The sequence below is a fragment of the Ambystoma mexicanum genome, chromosome 1p, assembly GCF_040938575.1.
Source record: "Ambystoma mexicanum isolate Mex_15411 chromosome 1p, UKY_AmexF1_1, whole genome shotgun sequence".
Classification (NCBI taxonomy): domain Eukaryota; kingdom Metazoa; phylum Chordata; class Amphibia; order Caudata; family Ambystomatidae; genus Ambystoma; species Ambystoma mexicanum.
The window spans coordinates 807,010,816-807,018,365 of record NC_090921.1 but is presented as its reverse complement, the minus strand read 5'-3'; the positions used below and the strand labels follow the sequence as shown (position 1 = coordinate 807,018,365).

At 45.2% G+C, this 7,550-nt stretch overlaps 1 long non-coding RNA gene across 1 annotated transcript in view; it reads left to right on the top strand.

Annotated features, from left to right (window-relative positions):
• The first annotated feature begins 344 nt into the window (after window positions 1-344).
• The window catches only part of LOC138581143 (uncharacterized), a 78,512-nt gene continuing 71,306 nt past the window's right edge, over window positions 345-7,550 (top strand). Inside the window, exons 1-2 of the long non-coding RNA XR_011304452.1 lie at window positions 345-588; window positions 1,647-1,716. This is a non-coding gene — a long non-coding RNA (uncharacterized lncRNA). The remainder of the gene's footprint in view (window positions 589-1,646; window positions 1,717-7,550) is intronic.

Genomic DNA, 7,550 nt, shown 5'->3' with positions numbered 1-7,550 from the left:
GCCCTTGGTGCCTTTTGGCCAACATTTTATAAGCACCAGCTGCTTGTGGGGTTTTTGGTGCCTCCTCACAGGATGGCTGTGAACTCCAGTCAGGTGCTATAGCCAGAGGGGTATTGTTGATTGAATTTTCAGACTGCAGGCACCCCATACCTGCCTAACCTCTGGATTTTTCCCGGAGACTCCGGAATTTTAAGCATTTCTCCGGGTGTCTGGGAAAGACCCTGGAATCTCAGGAATTTTGTTGCCTTTTCCGGGTCCCATCTTATTCTCCACCTGGTTGGCTGACGCCGGTAGTCAATCGGGTGGAGGTGTGGGCGGAACCCGGAAACGGCGCAAAATGTTCGTGCCTGCACCAGTATATGAGGCCGCTGCTGGCGGCTTGCTTTTACTGACTTTCCCGACCCCAGTGTGTCCTGGCCAAAGTGGTTCCAGTCAGACCATCCGTCACTGTCAGCGACGCAGCAGAAGAGCAGAGGGAGCTGCCGTGAGCTCACCGAGCCTGCCTGCAGTGCTGCAGCCTGCCATCTGTGTGCCGGGACGTGCCAACTGCCTGAGACTGTGAGCGAGGATCGGGATCCTCAAATTGAAGTAAGTGGCAGTGCTGGCAGTGCTAGTATTTCATTTTTGGTTTGGATTGAAAGCAGTATTATTACAGCAGCGGTGCCGCATTCATTTTGCCTAAGCAAAATGAACGCGCCGCCGCCGTAATAATGCTACTTTCAATTCCGTGTCATTGGATTGAAAACAGCATCATTACGGCGGCGCGTTCCTTTTGCTTACTATAGCATTGAATGAATGATTTTCAATGCTATAGTAACCAAAATGAACGCAGCACCACCGCTGTAATAATAGTGCTTTCAATCCAATGACACGGATTGAAAGTAGTGTTCACCATATATGCATCAGTTATATATTTCTTATTTGCGCACTGTGACCTGGGAAGATGTAAACTATTCATAGAAGGCCACTGTTGGAAATTGGGATTTATAACAAATTATTTCTAACTATCAGCATTCCGTACTTCCCAAAAAGACTTTTTTTTTTAAAAGTATGATGTCATCATGTTGCACGCAGTACCCCCACTAGGAACCACCACGACAACATTGGGCCTGGACAATCAGTATTCTGAAACAGCAAGAACGCAATCCTTTTCCTTACATTGGATTTGCACCATTGATCGTGCTAAGATTCTATTTTTGAACCTCAACCCCCTGCTAAAAAATATAAACATTTGATGCACTGATATCGCAACTGGGGTTATTATTATTTATTTATTTCAATTTCTAATGCACACAATCCGTGCCATTGGATTGAAAGCTGTATTATTACCATTTTGCTGCTTCATCCATACATTGTCATGTAGCACACGTAGTTGTACATTGGTGTGGCAGCCAACAGTGGTAAAGGTGGAACTGGAAGCTGGAAGTGACAAGCACTGGCAATTTCGGGACTGCAAGTTCCAGGGAAAACCTTTGTATTGGTTCTTGGAGTTTAAAACCTGCACACATGTTAACGTTACCTGATGGTGGTTCTTCAGTTTGATGGGTCTTTTTGGTTTATGATTGCCTGGAAGTAATTCTATATTTTCAAGCTTTCTGGTGTTCCATGTCTCACAAGAGGTTTACTTTCGCGTCTTTCCTCAACAGACAATGCATCAGTGCATCAACTCAGCCCCAGATCATTGTCCCCGCCTATAGAAGCACAGAACATTGTACGGTAGGTGACAGGGGTATGGTTGCCTGGCATTAATGAAAACCACAAATCTGTTCCTTTGCAATGCTGCTGCAAGCCGTTTCCCTAGTGCAGGAAGGGGGCATGCAGCAGCACTGTAGAGCTGTATATTTTGTTTACTAATCATTCTCCCACACTTGTATATTGGTTGGCTTGTTTTTATTTGGCTATTATTTGCAACCTGGGAAGGGGCTTGGCAACCTGTGGATTTCCGGTTGATTTGGTCTGCAACTCTCACACCTTCACCATTTTCTATTGTGGGTAGCCTGGTAGGGGTTGTGGACCCAAAATATATGGAGCGCAAAAGGTTGGAAACTCTTATGTACTGAATGTTAAGGGGCGTAATCCGCTGGATTTTGTACAGTAAGCTGGCACACAAGGATCACAAGGGAGTGTGCTTTGCCGAAATGGGACGCTGCTATAAATCTTTATTTGACTTCCATTAACAGGCATAAAGAGCAGAGGGCACAAGATCTTTACGCCAGCAAAAGTTTAATCCTAAACTATGGAGGCAGGGCAAGGAGTCGCAGCAATCGGCCATATTAAGAAAAAGATTAAATATTCGTGCAAGTGGTCGGAACTCTATGCACAAACGTATTCGGCCTTCACGGCCTCTCGCAAGGGCTCAGTTTGCATACTGCAAAGTTTGCACCTGCGATGTGTCACTGCGACATAAAGGCCTTGGGGACTGTACCACACATGTACACTCTATTAAGCATGTGGCTGCTATGAAGGCAGCAAACGATCCATGCCAGCGCCACCTGTTTGCAGGTACACTCAGTCAAGGTGGTGTAGATGAAGCAGTTACGAATGCGGAGGCCCTTTTTACGGCTTTTATTTTGGAGCACATCCTCCCCATTGCCACCGGTGATAATGCTGGCCCCCTCTTCCGTCGTATGTTCCCACAGTGCGCTGTTCCTAAAAATATTCATGTGGCAGGAGCAAAACCACTGCCATTATCAAAAAGCGTTGGCCCCAGACACTGTGACATCTTTGCTGCAGTCCCTGGTATGTCAGCCATTCACACTGGCCATCGATGGTGGCAATGACACTGATGACAAATTGTTTCCCCTGCTGCTCAGGCGCTTTGACTCTTCTTGTGGCCAAGTTGTGGTCAGCATATTGGATATACCGATATGCAACATTGCCACAGCAGATGCGGTTTTCCAAGCCATTGAGACCTCATTCAAAAAATACAAGATTAGCTCGGACTGGCTGTATGGGTTGTCTGTGGACAACACCTCCATGAACATGGGGACGTATCACTCCTTGAGGACTCTAACTTTTCCAAAAAGTCCTCAGGTATTTGTACTTGGGTGCCTATGCCCTCTTCTCCACTTGGCAGCAAAAAAAAGGTTCTTCCGCACACAGTGTGGATGTTGATCATGTTATTAACTCTATATATATATATATATATATATATATGTACTTTGCATGCAGCTCTAAAAGGAAGGAAATGCTGAAATGCTTTGAGCTAGCAGGTGTAGAGTACAGGGAAATTATAAAACATGTCCCCACACGATGGTTGTCTTTGGGAAAAGCCCTAGATCGCATCCCCCAAGAGGTGCCACTGTTTATCATTCTTTGGTTCTGAAGACTGTGAGAAAAGTAAAGGGGCAGAACAATTGTGTGATAAGATTTCTGATCCGAAAACTGAACTTTATTTAGCTTTTGTGGCCTCATACTGTCCCCTTTTTGAAAATATGAACACTCTCTTGCAATCAGAACATCCAGTGTTGCACAGATTATACCCTGCAAGGGAGAGTTTGCTGAGAGAGCTACTTTCTAGGTTTGTTAAACTGCCCATAATAGCAGAAAGTAGAAGTCTCTTGAATGTGGACTATGAATGCGAAGGCAATCTGCTGGAAAACAACAAGACTGTCATTGGGTTTGCCACAAAGCAATTCATTAGGCAGTATGAGGATGAGCTGCTGCCAAGTACACTGCAAAGGTTTTATGCAGATGTAGGGATGTGTTATATTCAGTGAGTCACCTACATTAGGAAAAAGCTTCCATGGGAGGACCAAATAATGAAGTGCGCTGTCTTCCTAAATCCCATTCAGAGGCAAAGCTGTGATGGAGACTGCCTTGAAGACATGATGAGGCACTTATCAAACCTTTTGAAGGCTAGTGAGGTAGACCAGCTAGGTGCAGAGTTCAGAGAGTACCAGCTAATGCAGCTCCCAGATGAGCAATTGCAAAGTGATAGATTAGACATTTTTTGGGACTGAATTTCAAAATTGGAAAGCCGTGTGACTGGCAAATATCAATTCCCACTGCTCAGCAAAATTGCCAAGGCAGTGCTAAATTATATCACACAGCAATGCAGACTCTGAGAGGATTTTCTGCATGGTTAAGAAAAACAAGACTGAATTCCGTGCCTCTCTTGCTGCCGATAGAACTCTTGGAAACATTATCAAATGCAAGGTGAATATGTTAAGTGGCAAGCACTGTAATGACATAGATTTTACAAAGCCATTGCTCAGAAAGGTGCAATCTGCATATACTGTGGAGATTCATGGTGAGAAGACATAATGTTCTTGTCTTCATAGTTGAACAAGCAATTAATTGTTAATCGAGGGAAATGTTGCCAAGAAGCATAAACTTAGTGCTGCAATACATTTGATATTGCCTGTCTTTGGACATTGACATTTATTGCATTCCACTGTAAAGGGCAAACTGCAAAAATGTTTCTAATGACAGCTACAACAACCGAGTTTACCTTTTTGACTGGATGGGGCGTGTGGGCAGAGCCGTGTGGAAATGGGCAGAGTCTTGGGTGGCTGTGGGCGGGGCATAAATCTCAGGAATTTTGATGTAGGCAGGTATGTTAAATGTTCAAGGTATTTGTACCGCGCACCGTCACCAACAGAGTTGGTCCCCAGGCGCTCTGGCGGATCTGTAAATGATAAAGGTGGGATGGGTTAGTAAGGTGAAGAGGGAGTAGGATAGTGAGAGGAGTGGTGTTCTGTTGGCAGCTTCAACTCGGTAGACACCAGGTGCTGAGCTTTGGTGCAGGTATTGGATCGGTGTCAGTCCACGTGTGCTGTTGCTTCGGCTTATGTGTTGTTGCAGTGTTGTGAAGTGCGTGCGGCTTGTGGTGCGAGAGATGGTTGTGTGAGTTTTTGGGTGAGATAGGTATGCAGAGTTTGAGGTTATATTGGTTAGTGGGTTACCTGACCTTTAGCATGCTAACAGTCACAGTTTTGTCTAAGTGTGGCACTTGTTGGCCTTCGCAATCCTGTCTAGATGCAGCGCCGGCTGGTGTTCACAGTTCTAAGTGTGGCACATGTTAACATTCAACATCCACACAGGTATGGGGCACCCTTCTGTAAAATACGGGGAGCCTCTATTTTAATCAGTGCAACTCACAGACGTTCCCCTAGAGAACTGGGGTTTAATTAAACAAATCCACCCTTGTTTGGTGTACTTGGAACTGTAGGTTCCTTTACACACCTGGTTTGCTGCGAGGCGTCATGCATTTATAGACTGTGTGGACCGGTCCATATGGAAGAGAGCCTGCGGACCCAGGCTGCTGCCCCCGGCTGATGGTGAGAGCAACGAGGGGCGCAGCAGCAGATTCGACGAGTGAGCAACAAGAAGGAAGCGGACGGGCCACCACTTGACCCCTGCTGTTTGAAGCCTTGTACCTCAGATGTGAAGCCCTCTTCCCATGACACCTTAACCAATGCAGCTTTAGTCTATGTGTGATGTGATGTGCTGGACCCTGGCCTTTGCATGTGTTGGGTTAACACATGGGTGCGCTTCTGTGCATGCAGTTCCCTTCATGCAATTTTGATTCTTTTTCTCAGTGGACGTCAATGTAACATGAAATTCCAGGTGAACTCAGGTTTCCGTGTGACATTTAAATTTGTATCAAAATGGATCGTAAATTCCTCCCTCCATGTGAGGCACAGGAATGCAGTGATTATGAATCTCATACATGATGATTTGTGTGGGATAAAAGCTAAGTAACATAGCCTATGGAGAAGGAGTTGCAAAACGGAGGATTCCTGGTCTAGATGATATACTCAAAATCACCACCAGGTGTCCCTTCAGGCTAAGAAAGTGACCGCTAGCAGTTACTGGGAGAGCATGTTAGAGGGATAACCATCAAACTACTGAAGTCAATATTCTACAGTGATTAACTTGCCATGATGTTTGCAAAGCAATACAATCTTGCATCAATGAATATACATTAGTGCCATATATACAGATGGTAAGAAAGTTTGTATGTGATATTATCATGTTTTAAATATCGTATTGTAGAAATGTTGAAAAAATTAATCGTGCTTACGTATTGTGCTCTGATAAAAAGGAAGGCTATCATTTGACTGCCAATGCTAATTTAGGAGCTTGGTCCATTTCGTTGTTTAACTGCCCCATGAACGGGCTTGCCCCCTTTTCATGGAAGCCTCCTGCTCAGAGCCAGCCCTAGCAGATATACACAGAGCTGCATTTCCGGTCTCATTCCTAGATCAGCGCCCGGGCCAGGGGGTCCCTTGCCTCTCCTTGAAGCCATCAAGACACGGGGCGGCCTCTTCACACAATAGGAACAGCGGCTGCCTTTTCGGATATTTACCCTTTGTGCCGATCGCTCGTAGGACATGATGTGAGGAGAGGGGATTCATAGATTACAGAGGCTCTCTTCCCCTTTCCATTCTTAATCACAAAGGCCCTTGTTTCCCCCCTTCGGCACGCCCTGGCGCCCTCCCTGCGGTATTCATTTACACATCCATTAAACGCTCAGCAGCCTTTGGCCTGCGGATTACTTAACACCGGGTGGATTTACATGTCCCCCCACCCCCCACCCCACACCCCATTCCCCCAACAAGCGACGCCAGTCCCGTCCCACCCACTCGATGCTCCGCCCGTTTAATTAGGAGCAGGTCCAACACTGGGAGTCACTGAAACTCCACACAGGCAGCGAAGGGCACACGCTCTGCAGTGTCTCGGGCCTCCACCGAGGCTCCCGTGACTTATGCAATGAAATGGTATGTGTGTATATCTATTTTGTGTCCACATTTTGATAAACGTGTTAACGTTTTCTAAACTAATGACACAATAAAATAAAAAAATAAAAAATGTTTGTTCCCATTACATCTATTTCCATAGAAACAACATATTCTGCAGATCAGAAGCTCTCTTCTTGTTTTCATTTTAACATTTGCATTCAGCTGACTCACCCGCCAAGGCCCTGTACGCTCATTCACTTCAATGGGTTCTCACCCGCCCCTCGCAAAAAAGGGGGTGTTTTCTCCCACCTTGCTGGCACATAAGGCTGAGCGCTATGGCGCATGTATTCCATTCCATTTCTTCTGTCATGACATCTGTACACAATGTTAAAGAATGACTTCGCAGTTTAAAGCGCAATGCTGCACGCTTCATTTCACTAGCAGGAAACTCTGTATTTCATGCACGATAACCACTTCTTTCCTTTGGAAATGGGGCTGTAAAGCAGGCCTCTGCGATTGAAAATCTCTTCCACACTTTGCACAGGATGAAGCAGCGCGATTCTTACCTCGCTGGTAAGCAGTGACACATTTCCGCACGGCTTTCAGCTGCGCTGCTTGGTTAATCACTGCATGACATTTCTCCGTTCATTTCAATGAAGGCCTTAACAAAATGACCAATATTTGATTTCCCCATCTCCAGCACATGGATGATTCCCAAAGATTTTAGGAGCGATATTTTAAAATCTGCCATTGTTTTTTTTATTAGACCACAATATTAAAGCACTCCTTTTTTTTTCAATGACATTTCTGCAACACAGTGTTTTAAAAACGATAATACCACATACAAACATAAAAAGTAAGATG